The following is a 14,400-nucleotide window of genomic DNA, read 5'->3' as shown; positions in this document are numbered from 1 at the left end:
GGTGTCTGAATACAGCACAAATAACAATTTTCAAAAGACCACAAAAGTGAAAAAGTATATATATATAGATATACAACTTGTCTAAACATCAGCCCAACAATGTTAGATCTGTAAATTTGCTTTCGCAAATTTTTTGTTCTTCCCTAGCCGGGATTCGAACTCATGCTACTGAGATATCGTGACACCAAATCGCCTGCACTGTATCCGACGCACTAGACCACTCGACCACCTAGGCTTCAAAGTAAAGCTTTCGGTGGCCGGGTGTTACCTTTCCTCGTCAGTTTTAATCTAGCGTTGTAATACAGTACATGATATATAAGGCAAGAAGATGGAATTGTAACAGATCAGCTGAAATATCTATTGTAAAGGATCGTACAAATTAATGCAAGATACAGTCACAGAAATAATTATATTTATAAGTACGTCTGAACCAGTGACAACTCTACAACAGATTTATCCATCGGATCTACAGCAGTGATGGTGAAACATGGTGATACATATATATATATATTGAATGATAAAAGTTAGTCTAAATTGAAAACAACGTTCAAACCTATGATCGCGTTGGATAAAAACCGCAATTTTTATACGTGTGCATGCAAAACAAATTTCTTGGTAGAGGGGTCTAAATACAGCACAAACAACATTTTCCAACAGACCAAAAAAAGTAAAAAAGTATATTTAAACAACATGCATTTGAATGATAAAAGAACATACATGTAGTTACCCTAGCTATCATATAATTTTCACAATAAGTATATATACCTGCACATAGCTATCATTGTTACGCTATTTCATGGGGAGATACTAGTAAATAGATTTGACAAATATCTTAAACATTTACGAAAGTGATTTTAAAGACATATATACACAATCTCTGGTGATTTTAATTGCATCTGTAAAAAATTATCGACATCTGGTTAGTTTCAGATTCAATCATCAACCTTGTCTTATATTTCACCTAAATTTCTCGACCTCATGCAATATCATGAAGCTTCAAATAGTGACCTATCCAACGACTCATCCCTTCCACTCATTACATAATAAGTGCCCCACACACACCCCGAGATCGTTGGGCTGAGTTGGATGTTGTCTATATCTACCTAGCTAGCTTTTCCTAGCAAGATAGCAGACGTTGAAGAACAGAAGACTAAAAATATATCTAAAAGGGAATATAAGAAGAACAAAAAACTACTCTCAGACGATAAAAGCAATTATACATGTATGCTAACATATTTTAAGCAATGTTGAATGATTTTAAAGGAGATGTGAAGTATACATAATTAATTTAGACAGCAACCCAATTAAGCAACAAACAAAACGTGACAATTTACTTCTAAAGTTCAATCTACTGTCTTCTTCAATGGACATGTCATTACAACATTTAAAGGTTTTTTATCCTCCCAAGTCTAACTATAATATATAGAATAGTTGTGAATATGTGAGCCAAAATTTGTTCCTTTGAAAAAAGTTCCAGCGGAACAAATATCACAGGAAATATATTCAGGGAGAACTTTTTTCACAGATAATTTCTATATAATTTGATCCATCTCTATAAAATAAGTCCCACAATTTACATGAAAACATAAGTTCTGGGTTTGTGAAATTCGTTCCTTACCTAGTGAAATAAGTTCCGGGTTTGTGAGATTTGTTCCTTACCTGGTGAAAAAACTTCCTTGTCTGTGAAATATGTTCCACTGGTTATACAAGTTATCTTTAATACTGAGTATTGTTATCAGTGAGTTTAAAGTTATAATTCAAGTACATTATAAAAACATGTATTATATTGATAATATAATAATTAAAAGGTGTAAACATCCAATATGGATTCTGTGGAGTATAGCAAAATGTTTAATTACATTATCCATAAAAAAAAATATACCCAAATGACATTAATTTAATGAGTCATAAAGGCGAAGAATAAGAAAAATCCATCAGAAATTGTTTAAAGATCAATCATTTATTTATGAATATTGCAATTCAACATATGTTACTTCATATCATAATTTGTAGAAAAATGAAATAGTGTGTTTTGAATATTTATCACAGTTGTTAATCATAGTTGTGCAGATGTTTTTAATCATATCATCTACGTACAATATATATGCTGACTTAATTTGAATTTATAAAAGATTTACCTTATTTTGAATGTTTTCGTGTTGTTTAAAGACTTCAATGTTGAGTTTTGAATTTGTCAGGTACAACTATAGAATGTTTTGCTTGATATAAAGTTACTGCATCATGTTAATCTATAACACCCAGAACTTATTTAACATTAAGTAAAAAATTAGTTCCGGAACAAATTTTACAGTGCTGGAACATACTTCCTTATAATATGTATGCCGGGTATAAATTTTCTGTGATATAGATTCCGGTGGAACATATATCCTATGAAATAAGTTCCGGCGGAACAAATGTCACGCCGGAACAATTTTGTTGTCACAAAAAATAATTCAGATATTACTTGAAGCTATGAGCAGGGTCAGGAACAAACATCTAATGTTTGTTTTGAGGTTTATTGACTATTTACAGTACTTGCAACCTTCGGCGTTATTGTTTGACGTGAACTTGACTGATCGGTGAATGATCGGTGACGGATGTTTGACTGATCGATGACTGATCGGTGATCGATGACCAATAGAATCCGTCAGATACGTCAAATAAGCTATATGAGAGTTACCTTGACAACGGTCAGCGATCGATCAGTAAAGTAATTATATGCACGGATCTGACGGATATGTATATAATTAAAATTCTTATGTAAAACGAACTCCACAGTATTTACATTCGATAAACGCGGACCTCTACGAAGACACCTTACTCGTTAATTTTTTTATCAACGGGTTGCAATAACACATACATAATATATAAATTACTTTTCAAGCATTATATGTATTACTTAATATTCTCTTGTACTTGAACGTGGTATGTTTATTCAAAATCAAAAGGCCTCAAGTAACGACTTTTTTATAAGAGTTGCATACTTCATTTCAAATTGTAAGGTGAAAAATACTTCAACTTTTTTTGTGTTGAATACGGTGAATACGAATGTAATAATTTCTTTATTTTGATAGAAATTACGAAATTCCATTAGATTTCAGTATTTTGTGTACATCAGGATTGATTGTTTTTCATAAAATATGCTAACTTTTAGGGAAAAGATACAGTACTAAATTTTTTTTCGTGTTGAATAATAATGCAAACATTTTTTCTTTTATATTAGAAATAGAAATAAAGCAACCTCAAATGCAATCAGACATTATAAATGCATTTAGATTTGTACATTTGTATAAGATGTTAATAATATAAGGATATATAAGCATAAACTTTTGTTTTTGTTGAAAAAGAATGCAATATTTTTTTTATTTTAATGGAAATTATTGACCGTCATTGGATTTTTGTACTTTTTGTAGTTCAGGATTGTTTTTTTTTTCATTTAACTAAAAGAATATCAGAGAAAGTATACTAAAATGTTGTTCGCAATGTATAAAATTACTAATTTTTCTTCTTTTGATAAAAGATAATGAATTTATTTGAAACTAATTATTGTAAAGGCCTCGAGATCTGTTTTTTATAAGAAATCTAATAATGTAAGGAGAATAGTACTTAAACTTTTGTTTGTGTTGAATACATATACAAAAGTTTCTTTATTTTGATAGAAATTATGAACCGCCATTTGATTTCAGTACTTTTTGTACATCAGGATTGGTTGTTTTTCATAAATTATGGTGAATTTGAGGGAAAAGATACTAAAATTTTTGTTTGTTTTGCTTAAAAATGCAAATATTTCTTCTTTTATTTCAGAAATTTTGCAACGTCACTTGCTATCAGTCATTATAAATGCTTATAGGAAAGCAATTTTGTATAAAATGTGAATTATTGAAGAATAAATATGCATAAACTTTTGTTTTTGTTGAATAAGAATGCTATCATTTCTTTATTTTAATGGAAACTATTGACCGCCGTTGGATTTTTGTATTTTTTGTTGTTCAGAATTGGTTGTTTTTCATAAAATTAAAAGAATATCAGAGAAAATATACTAAAATGTTGTTCGCATGGTTTAAAATTACCATTTTTTCTTTTTTTGATAAAAAAAAATGCAATGATTTTGAAACTAGTTATTTCAAAGGCCTCAAGATACATGTAAGATTTTTTATGAGAATTTTAAATATATAAGGTTTAAACTTTTGCTTGTGTTGAATAGGAATGCAATAATTTCTTTATTTTGAAGGAAATTATGAACCGCCATTTGATTTCAGTACTTTTTGTACATCAGGATTGGTTGTTTTTCATAAATAATGCTGAAATTCAGGGAAAAAATACAAAATTTTTGTTTGTGTTGCTTAAAAATGTTTATATTACTTCTTATATATAAGTTATAATGCAACGTCTCTTGCAATCAGAGATTATAAATGCCTTTCGATAAATAATTTTGTATAAAATGTAAAAAATTTAAGGATAAATATGCATAAACTCTTATTTTTGTTGAATATGAATGTAATAATTTCTTTATTTTGATAGAAATTATGAACCGCCATTAGATTTCTGTATTTTTTGTACATCAAGATTGATTGTTTTTCATAAAATATGCTTAATGTAAGGAAAAAGATACTAACTTTTTATTCGTGTTGCATAAAAATACAAATATTTCTTCTTTTATATCAGAAATAATGCATTGTCAATTGCAATCAGACATTATAAATGCATTTAGATCAGTACTTTTGTATAAGATGTGAATAATTTAGGGATATATATGCATAAACTTTTGTTTTTCTTGAATATAAATGCAATATTTTTTTATTTTTATGGAAACTATTGACCGTCATTGGATTTTTGTACTTTTTGTAGTTCAGGATTGTTTTTTTTTTTAATAATACTAAAAGAATATCAGAGAAAATATATTAAAATGTTGTTCGCAATGTATAAAATTACTAATTTTTCTTCTTTTGATAAAAAATAATGAATGTTATTTGTAACTAGTTATTTAAAAGGCCTCAAGATCAGTTTTTGATAAGAAATTTAATAATGGAAGGAGAATGATACTTTAACTTTTGTTTGTGCTGAATACATATACAACAGTTTCCCTATTTTGATAGATATTATGAACCGCCATTTGATTTCAGTACTTTTTGTACATCAGGATTGGTTGTTTTTCATAAATTATGCTGAAATTCCGGGAAAAAATATAAACTTTTGTTTGCATTGCTTAAAAATGCATATATTTCTTCTTATATATGAATAATAATGCAACGTCACTTGCAATCAGACATTATTAATGCCTTTAGATAAATAATTTTGTATAAAATGTGAAAAAATTTACGGATAAATATACATAAACTCTTATATTTGTTGAATATGAATGTAATAATTTCTTTATTTTGATAGAAATTATGAACCGACATTAGATTTCTGTATTTTTTGTACATCAAGATTGATTGTTTTTCATTAAATATGCTTAATTTAAGGGAAAAGATACTAACTTTTTATTCGTGTTGCATAAAAATGCAAATATTTCTTCTTTTATATCAGAAATAATGCATTGTCAATTGCAATCAGACATTATAAATGCATTTAGATCAGTACTTTTATATAAGATGTGAATAATTTAGGGATATATATGCATAAACTTTTGTTTTTCTTGAATATAAATGCAATATTTTTTTTATTTTTATGGAAACTATTGACCGTCATTGGATTTTTGTACTTTTTGTAGTTCAGGATTGTTTTTTTTTTTTTTCATTAAACTAAAAGAATATCAAAGGCCTCATGATCAGTTTTTTATAAGAAATTTTATAATGGAAAGAGAATGATACTTAAACTTTTGTTTGTGTTGAAGACATATACAATAGTTTCCCTATTTTGATAGATATTATGAACCGCCATTTGATTTCAGTACTTTTTGTACAACAGGATTGGTTGTTTTTCATAAATTATGCTGAAATTCCGGGAAAAAATATAAAATTTTGTTTGCGTTGCTTAAAAATGCAAATATTTTTTTCTTATATATGAGGAACAATGCAGCGTCACTTGCAATCAGACATTATAAATGCCTTTAGATAAGTAATTTTGTATAAAATATGAATAGTTTAAGGATAAATATGCATAAATTATGCTGAATTTCAAGGAAAAGATACTAAATTTTTGTTTGCGTAGCTAAAAAATGCAAATGTTTCTTCTTTTATTAAGAAATAATGCAACGTCAATTGCAAAATGGATTGTATTTCACAAAATTAAACGAATATCAGAGGGAAGATACTAAAAGTCATTCACATTGTTTAAACTCTAATAAATTACCAATATTTCTATTTTTTATAAAAAATTCAGCAATGTTATTTGTAACTAGTTATTTTAAAGGCCTCCAGATACGTTTTTTATAAGAATTTTAAGATTATAAAAATATAAAAAATAATACATTGAAATTGGCAAAAAATGATCATGTCTTTTCATTTTTCAGAGCATTTTCGGGGAACAAAATCCAAATCGCGATAAAAAATCGTTTTAGCACTGTTCGGGTATGAAATATATAACCTAAATAAAAACGAAAATCACCATTCTGTTATAATAATATATAAAATCAGTTCGATCTGCATATTTCTTTTTTTTTTTTAATTCTTAAAACTTTGCTGAATAATCACTAAAAAAAATGTTGATCTTTTGTACTTGAACGTTTCGTATTTTCCGTGGCGCCATTAATTAAATGAAACGAAACTAAGATTCCGTAATTTGTATTAGTTTATCATGTGACGTAGTAGAGTTAAATCCGTCAGAAAGGTCGATCGGTCCTATCCGTCCGATCCGTCCGATCAGTCAAATATTTTTTCCATAAAACTGACGGATTGGTGACGCGAACTTGACTGATCGGTGACTGATCGATGACCGCTGATTGATCGCTAAAATAGTAACGCCTAAGGTTGCAAGTACTGTATACTAGACATGCTATATGAGAGAAAGAGAAATAAAAGAAAATTATAAATTTAAAAGACGGAAATACTGTTGGCAATTTAAAGATTATTCTTAATTGTATGTTTTCTACAAGAATTGTAAAATAAGTATAAACATACATATACTATGATCATCAAACAATAAGACATTTAAATGTCAACATAAGAACGGTCTCCCACAAAAGATTATGTCAACCAAGTATGTCAAGCTTTTAAAGGTAAGTAAGATAAGGGTCTTATTCGTCATCCAACATAAAAATGGCTTAGTAAATAAATATGAAGATATGTACAAGTAAAACAATAACAAAAGATACAGTATCAAGCTGTATGCTTAATAAAGTTTTGGTCAAATTTGTTGATTTTCTTATGTTGATGGCCTCATAGTCAACTTAAAATAGCTTTGCAGTACGTATCACCTTCTTTATAACCAACGACGTGACGTCCATTATAATTTGAAAAAGAATGGCGGCGAAACTACTATGTTTTGAATTTTAGGCGCTTACAATAGGTCTTATATAACAAATTACCCGTCTCACGACTCTGAGTATTTTTCATCAGAAAATATACTCAAGAAGTCCAATAAAACCAAATAATCTGAAAAAAGAAACATTCAATTGTAAGGATACTCATTATTCAAATATAGAAAAAAAGAGGCGTGGGGCATTCCATATTGCAGTCAAACTACAATGATTAGACACCATCTTCATCGACAACAAAAATAACCACACATATATGTGAAGCTTTACATTTTAAGGATCATTTTTGAAAAGATGTGATATACCGTTGGAAATATATAAATTGTGTTCTTATATGTTTATTTTTTTTACGTTTCACTCTCTACACTTTTCGATGCCTATTATGAACGAAAAACTTTCAGGTGAAAGCAGCCATACTTTTCTAATACAAATAAATAGGCAAACAACCAAAGAAAAAGTCAACGAACAACTCCGATATATGTTTATAAGATAATGATCAAACGTCCTGGAAAATAGTCAAAATGAAACAAACTTATAATAAATAAAAAAAGAATTGCCGTATATATAATTTTATCATTTCTCTTGTTGTATAACAACAGAAAATGTCATACATTGGCTAGAGGAATAGGGTGAGGATTGAGATTTCACTAAACATGTTTAACCCCGCCGCATTTTTGCGCCTGTCCCAAGTCAGGAGCCTCTGGCCTTTGTTAGTCTTGTCTGTTTTTAATTTTAGTTAATTTATATGTTTTGGAGTTTAGTATGACGTCCATTTTCACTGAACTAGTACACATTTTTGTTTAGGGGCCGGCTGAAACCCGCATGCGGGTGCGGGATTTTATCGCTGTGTTGTAGACCCATCTTTGGCCTTCGGCTGTTTTCTGCTCTTTGGTCGGGCTGTTGTCTCTTTGACACATTCCCTATTTCCATTCTCAATTTTACATAAATGCTAAACAGTTCACTTCATAATGTACATCTTTTAAGTTGATTTTACCATTAACTACCTGAAACCAAAACTGTAAGCTAAAAATTTAACCTGATACAGAACTATCAGAGGAGCGCACAGACTAACAAAATACTCCAATATTGTATTAAGGGAATAAACACATGTTATTTACTCTGTAATACCGACATAATTATATATGTAAAAGTTAAACTATAACTTATATCGAACTCATGCGAAAAAAAATTCTTGCTAGAAAAGGGCTTCTGGTTGGTTGTGCGGGATATATAAATACGCAGAAAGGTATACAGTCAGAATGTGTTCGTTAAATCAGATGTCTCGTACAGCAAGCAGTGCATGTACTCGTAGCGTTACTATTTGACTGATCAATGACTAATCGGTGATAGATCGGTGACGGATCCTTAACTGATTGGTGAATTAGCACGGAAGCAACAGATCTGACCTGTTGTATCCTATCCGGACACCAGTCCCAAATTATAAATAAATTAATGATATGCACGAATCAGAACGGGTGCTCACAACTTTCAAATGTTTACTAGAAACAAACTGTATTACCAACTGTGAACTGTGAACCGTTGAAATGCATGCATGTTGAACTTTTGCTCAGTTCTATAACACATTTAAGTTTGTTTACATTGTATTATGTTTCAATTACTAGTAGTTAAACCTATGCATAATTTTTATAGTATGGCAAATTTTAAAACCGAATATGTCAATACCACGAATATACAACGATTGTATAACCGAGTTAATATGTTACTAACATGATCCTAACGTTGACTGATTGATGAATGACCGATGACTGATGACTGATGGCTGATCGCTAATTCTGTTTTGCTAAGTCCCGAAGGGTGCCACGGTTTCCACGCGTATTAACCATTTTCAACAACTTATGTAGGTGACCTATTGCAATGTTACATGTCTATCTCTATAAAACTTTCATTTATACTCTTTTTTGAGTAGCAGTTGTAATACGTACAAATGTAGGACAATTAGAATTCTCCTGAATTTGTTTAACGCCATGGTCATTTTCAAAAAATTGTCCAGTATGTACTTTAAACAAACGCACAATATCACAGAACTTCGTGCGCTTTGTATTTCTTTGAATATTCTGGCTTATTTCACTAGAAACTACCAAATCTATGAAGCAAAGTGATTGCTAAAATCCGAAATTTTGACATATATTCCGGCTTCATCCTGGTCTATAGCTATATTAGTACATGGTGTACAAATTTTTGCACCTCATGTTTGCGGTATACCATCTTTTCCGCAAGTTTATTGTTTTCTGTTTGGTATTAAATTAACATAATTAAGATCCATTGTGTTACATCTGTGATCCGTTTATTTGGCAATCGCCATGGCAGTCAGCAGGGTTTAAGAACATCCGTTGTTCGACCTGCTGGTCAAATGCGTTTTGTTAAAATATACTTTTTCACTTCTTTGGTCTTTTGGAAAATGTTGTTTGTGCTGTATTTAGACCCCTCTACAAAGAAATTTGTTTTGCATGCACACGTATAAAAATTGCGGTTTTTATCCAACGCAATCATAGGTTTGAACGTTGTTTTCAATTTATACTTGTTTATATTAGTACATATATACTTTTCCTGAAAGATAGCCCAACAATTTTAGGTAAGTTAATTTTTGTTTTTTCAGGACGCCTGCTTCTTCCTAGACCAATTGAATTTAGGGAAAAACACATGCTATTTACCCTGTAATACCGACACTCGGCCAACTCTGCTATATAAAATAGGCAGTAGCTATTCTTCCGGCTAGCAAGAAAAATAGCAAAACATGTCTATTCGTCCGACCATCCGGAAGAATAGCTCTTCTCTGCTATTATGCTATTATTCCGGCCATACATCCCATGAATGATAAATTCGCGTTTTGTTAAATGATTATTGTAGCTTTCAATGGAGAATGCAGTGGGCCAAAATTTTACTCTGAGGCAAACACTGTGAATTGTAACCATTCATTTATGCACGTTCTCCGCGTGCATGTTACTGATTATAAACTCAAGATAAACCGTTCTGGAAAATAGTAGTAATGGATAAAAAATAAAAAAATAAAAACAGAATCATCATAGGAATAAACTCCTCAAGTACCAACTTTGATTGGTTTTTCTACTAGCTGTTATATGGACCATGTCGATTCCCCGTAAATATAAACAGCTTGTCAAATGAGACTAAAAGAATAATATCAACATCGATTGATATGCAGCAAAAAAACACTTCTGAATTAAAGTCACTTGACTAAAAATTGTACAATAAATTAACTTTATAGTATACAGCATAATCAGTTTTTTTTAAGGGAAAAGGGGGGGGAGGGCAAAAATGCCTCTCTTATCTTAATATTCCCCCTATGAATTTCCTGCAAGGTTAGGACTCGGGCCACTGATTAATGGCTTCAATGGGCTCTATTATTTCTAAAGAAGATCCTGAAATAATCATTTCTTTGAAGGTTGGTTTAAAAGAAGTCGTCAAATGATTTTGCACGATTTTTTATTTAAAATGTTCGGTGATTTTTTACACAAAGAAATAAGAGAAAGGGGTAGGCACATGTTTATGTCCCCAAAGTAAGACTGTGTTTATGATAGCAAAAATATTAAAAAAAAAAATATTGAGAAAAAAAAATAAAACAGAATGAAATAAAAAGAGGGGATTATACCCAAATCCTGGTATACTATTCCGAGTCCAGGCATATCAGTGCATATTCATATATTTTCGTTGTAGTAGAACTTAGAAATAATTACCTTCTCCTTGAGACAGTATTAAGAGTTGAACGATGGACAGTCTGCGAGCTGAAGGCTTTCTCACTACCTAATTGGAAGATATTACTGACGCTGTAATAATTAAAGTTCGTTGATTGGTGGGGACAATTCAAACCTAGTAAATGTCTTTTAATCCCGTAGAGTGTCGGATCTGAACTCTTTATTACAGTAAATAGATTTTCCTGGTTACCAATCATGCATATCGGTACACAGGTAGAACTTATCTATAAATAGCCGAATCTCCTGAAGATTTGTAAACATACACGTGATTATTTCAATCAAGTCGCTCACTGTTACGTACATTTTATACGTGAAAACATAAGAAAACTTTTAGGAAAATGCTTTTTTCTTAGGTTTTATTTATTTATACTCAGTAAGATAATCTCAAGGCAACATAAACATTTTAAAACGAAGAAATCAAATATTTCTGTTCGATTAATATTAATCAACACGAGAATTTTCATCTCAGGGGGCGGGGGCGGCGGCACTTCGACCTTTTCTATGGCATGGGTGAGCAGCTGAGACATCCAAAACCCCACCCTTTATAAATATATATATACAGCCCTTGGATGGTGTAAACCTAAAAAAAAAAACGTGTATGGTGTAATGGTGTATGGCATATGGTGCAATGGTAGAAGGTGTATGATGCTATGGTGTATGGTGTAAGGGGAATGGTGTAATGGTGTGAAGTGCGATCGGGAAAGGTGTGAATGAATGGTGTACGACATTTAAAACTATGCAAAATATTGATAAGAACTGATTTTTAATTTTATACATTAATTTACAATATTGTGATCAAAATTCGTTTTCTAAAATAAATAAATAATTTTGTAGTCGCACGCTTTCTTTGAAATTAAATTGCATTATGGCGTAATGTGTAAGGTGTATGGTGCAAAGGTGTAACGTGTATGGTGTAATGGTACAGTGTGTATTGTGTAATAGTGTATGGTGAATGATGTAATGGTGTATGGTGTTAGTGGGAAGGTTACACCATCCAAGGACTGTATATATATATATAAACAAGTCTAAATTGAAACAACGTTCAAACCTATGATTGCGTTAAATAAAACCCGCAATTTTTATACGTGTGCATGCAAAACAAATTTCTTGTTAGAGGGGTCTAAATACAGCACAAACAACATTTTCCAAAAGACCAAAAAAGTAAAAAGTATACATATATATATATATATATATATATTGAATTATAAAAGAGATTCTAAATTGAAAACAACGTTCAAACCTATGATCGCGTTGGATAAAAACCGCAATTTTTATACGTGTGCATGCAAAACAAATTTCTTGGTAGAAGGGTCTAAATACAGCACAAACAACATTTTCTAAAAGACCAAAAAAAGTGAAAAAGTATATTTAAACAACATGCATATGAATGATAAAAAAACATTCATGTAGTTACCCTAGCTATCATAAAATTGAGAATGGAAATGGGGAATGTGTCAAAGAGACAACAACCCGACCAAAGAGCAGACAACAGCCGAAGGCTACCAATGGGTCTTCAATGAAGCGAGAAACTCCCGCACCCGGAGGCGTGCTTCAGTATATATTTTTCACAATAAGTATATATACCTGCACATAACTATCATTGCTACGCTATTTCATGGGGAGATACTAGTAAATAGATTTGATAAATATCTTAAACATTTACGTAAGTGATTTTAGAGACATATATACACAATCTCTGGTGATTTTAATTGCATCTGTAAAACATTATCGACATCTGATTAGTTTCAGATTCAATCATCAACCTTGTCTTATATTTCACCTAAATTTCTCGACCGCATGCAGTATCATGAAGCTTCAATAGTGACCTATCCCAGCGACTCATCCCTTCCACTCATTACATAATAAGTGCCCCCACACACACCCCAAGATCGTTGGGCTGAGTTGATGTTGTCTAGATCTACCTAGCTAGCTTTTCCTAGCAAGATAGCAGACGTTGAAGAACAGAAGACTAAAAATATATCTAAAAGGTAATATAAAAAGAACAAAAAACTACTCTCAGACGGTAAAAGCAATCATAAATGTATGCTAACATATTTTAAGCAATGTTGAACGATTTTAAAGGAGATGTGAAGTATACATAATTAATTTAGATAGCAACCCAATTAACCAACAAACAAAACGTGAAAATTTACTTCTAAAGTTCAATCTACTGTTTTCTTCAATGGACATGTCATTACAACATTTTAAAGTTTTTTATCCTCCCAAGTCTAACTATAATATATAGAATTAGTTGTGAATATGTGAGCCAAAATTTGTTCCTGTGAAAAAAATTCCAGTGGAACAAATATCACAGGAAATATATTCAGGGAGAACTTTTTTCACAGATAATTTCTATATATTTTGTTCCATCTCTATAAAATAAGTTCCACAATTTACATGAAAAAATAAGTTTTGGGTTTGTGAAATTTGTTCCTTATCTAGTGAAATAAGTTCCGGGTTTGTGAGATTTGTTCCTTACCTGGTGAAGTAACTTCCTTGTCTGTGAAATATGTTCCAATGGTTATACAAGTTATCTTTAATACTGAGTATTGTTATCAGTGAGTTTAAAGTTATAATTCAAGTACATTATAAAAACATGTATTAAATTGATTATATAATAAATAAAAGGTGTAAACATCCAATATGGATTCTGTGGAGTAAAGCAATATGTTTAATTACATTATCCATAAAAAAATACCTAAATGAGATTAATTTAATGAGTCAGAAAAGCGAAGAATAAGAAAAATCCATCAGAAAATTTGTAAAGATCAATCATTATTTATGAATATTGATATTCAACATATGTTACTTCATATCAGAATTTGTAGAAAAATGAAATAGTGTGTTTTGAATATTTATCACAGTTGTAAATCATAGTTGTGCATTTGTTTTTTAATCATATTATCTACGTACAATATATATTCTGACTTAATTTTAATTTATAAAAGATTTACTTATTTTGAATGTTTTCGTGTTGTTTAAAGACTTCAATGTTGAGTATTGAATTTGCCAGGTACAACTATAGAATGTTTTGCTTGATATAAAGTAAATGCATTATGTTAATCTGTAACAACCGGAACTTATTTAACATTTAGTAAAAAAATTAGTTCCGGAACAACTTTTACAGTGCTGGAACATTTTTCCTTATGATATGTATTCCGGGTATGCATTTTTCTGTGATATAAATTCCAGTAGAACATATTTCGTATGAAATAAATTCCGGCGGAACAAATGTCACGCCGGAATAATTTT

At 30.5% G+C, this 14,400-nt stretch overlaps 1 long non-coding RNA gene across 3 annotated transcripts in view; it reads right to left on the bottom strand.

Annotated features, from left to right (window-relative positions):
- LOC127705342 (uncharacterized) overlaps positions 1-13,758 on the bottom strand; it is a 67,222-nt gene extending 53,464 nt beyond the window's left edge. For 2 of the 3 annotated variants that reach the window (XR_007983840.1, XR_007983838.1), the window contains exon 1: positions 1,660-1,806. This is a non-coding gene — a long non-coding RNA (uncharacterized LOC127705342). Of the gene's footprint in view, positions 1-1,659; positions 1,807-13,627 lie in introns of those variants that run through there. The other variant, XR_007983839.1, reaches the window with a different exon arrangement.
- Positions 13,759-14,400: the final 642 nt, after the last annotated feature.

Source organism: Mytilus californianus, unplaced genomic scaffold, assembly GCF_021869535.1.
Source record: "Mytilus californianus isolate M0D057914Y unplaced genomic scaffold, xbMytCali1.0.p SCAF_6, whole genome shotgun sequence".
Lineage (NCBI taxonomy): Eukaryota > Metazoa > Mollusca > Bivalvia > Mytilida > Mytilidae > Mytilus > Mytilus californianus.
Note: the sequence above shows the minus strand (reverse complement) of the source record. Positions and strands in the feature narration are given on the sequence as shown.